The sequence below is a fragment of the Trichosurus vulpecula genome, chromosome 3, assembly GCF_011100635.1.
Source record: "Trichosurus vulpecula isolate mTriVul1 chromosome 3, mTriVul1.pri, whole genome shotgun sequence".
NCBI classification, from domain to species: Eukaryota; Metazoa; Chordata; class Mammalia; order Diprotodontia; family Phalangeridae; genus Trichosurus; species Trichosurus vulpecula.
The window spans coordinates 174,978,372-174,980,200 of record NC_050575.1 but is presented as its reverse complement, the minus strand read 5'-3'; the positions used below and the strand labels follow the sequence as shown (position 1 = coordinate 174,980,200).

The window sequence follows — 1,829 nt, the reverse complement described above, 5'->3', positions numbered from 1 at the left end:
TTAAATCTATTCATTATGCTAACATTTTAAAATAAATTTCAAAGGCAAAATGTTATTTTAAATCAGAAACACTTCTGGGATTAGGGGTGTTTCCACATGAAATGGTTGCCTGGGCAAATATTTTGAAGGGCCTGTGATTTTGTTGGTGTGGGCATTCCATCCACTAAAGCAGATTACAAACCCTCTATAACCCAGGAGACTGTCTTTTTGAGTTTCTGTGACCAAAAATAAATTCAGCCTGTAGCTATCCTGGCGGTGAAGACACTGAACTTAGGCTGGTCCTCAGATAACATTCAATCTATGACTAGAGACCACTAAGTGGCGCAGTGGAGAGAGTACTGGGCCTGGAGTCAGGAAGACCTGAGTTCAAATGTGGTCTCAGATGCTTATTAACTGTGTGACCCTGAGCAAGTCAGTTAATATCAATCTGCCTCAGTTTCCTCAACTACAAAACAGGGACACCAATAGTACCTACTCCACAGGGGTTTTGTGAGGATCAAATGAAGATAATATTTATAAAGCACTTAGCACTTAGCCTGGTATGTAGTCGTGTAGTAGCAATTAGGTTTGAAGATCTTTCCCACCCATTAATAGGCCATGTGACCTACTTACATCACAGGAAGCCTAAGTCACATGTGGTGGGAGGAGCTTCCTGACAGGAAAAGGATGTTATGTCACAGGAAATGCTGAGAACATGATGATAACCATCATGAAACTATACGGAGATGGTCTAATTTTTTCTAAGAAATACAAGGCCTGTGAAATTCAAATACATGCATGTACACCTATACACGCACTCTTAGGAAATTCACACACTTTAACTTATTTTTTTTAATTGAGAAATTTATTTAAACAGATCAAATAAAACAGGTGCCTTCTTGTCTCTGCACTTAGAAGAAGGTGTTGGGCCTCTTGGTAGTAAAGCGTGGTTTGTCCTGGTGACACACAACTCTGTGGGGCAGAGGGAACTTGATTTTGGAGTCGTGAAACTGCTTGACTGTGGGCCGGCAGCACTTGCTGGCAGGAATTTCCTCAGCTTTCATGATCTGGATGGAGCGGGCCCGGGCATGGTAGTGGGTTCCCATATCTCGGTAGCACTGAGTGACAACGGCACCAGCAGCGGTCAGGTCCCTGTACTTTACCCCTGTACATGTTGTGGGTCCCACTGCTGGTATCATAGCATAGCCAGATGTCAAAGTTTTCCACTCTAAGAGGGGACTTTTCAAAGACCTGTCCACGGTATACAATTTCTCCAGAAGACTTCTTCATCTTTTTCAACAGAGAAACAAAGTACCAGAATCAGGACTTTGCTACAACATGATTAGGAGCAAAGACCCACATCCGATAAAGAGGTGGCACTGGACTCTTGGGAGTAGGCAGGCAGCATCCAACTACCTTATACTCTCTCAGGGTGCCTGAGGCCTTCATGGTGCTGCCGCCTCACTCCCTGCCAATCTGCAAATGCCACACTTTAACTTTTATAGACGGATATCAAGACAGTAGTAAATTAAAGAGACCTTAGTTAAAACAAATGATCACAATTCAACCACTTATGAAAATATTTGCTATATATAAAGCACTGTGTTAAGTGCCGGCAGAGATAAAAGAGGCCCCTAACACAGAGTCCTTGACCTAAGTCTGACGTGGGATATGACACATATAGAAATACACATACAGTATAATAAACATAACGAAGACAAGAATAGCTGCTAATCAAAATGTAGTCATGACCCAAATCCATGAACTTATAGGTGTTAGATCCAAGTCCACCCGAGTCCACCTTAGCCATGATATCACAAAATAACACTAGAAGGTCAGACCGTTCTAAT

At 42.3% G+C, this 1,829-nt stretch overlaps 1 pseudogene; it reads right to left on the bottom strand.

Annotated features, from left to right (window-relative positions):
• Positions 1 to 890: 890 nt before the first annotated feature.
• Positions 891 to 1,428, bottom strand: LOC118844500 (annotated as a pseudogene).
• Between the last annotated feature and the right edge of the window lie 401 nt (positions 1,429 to 1,829).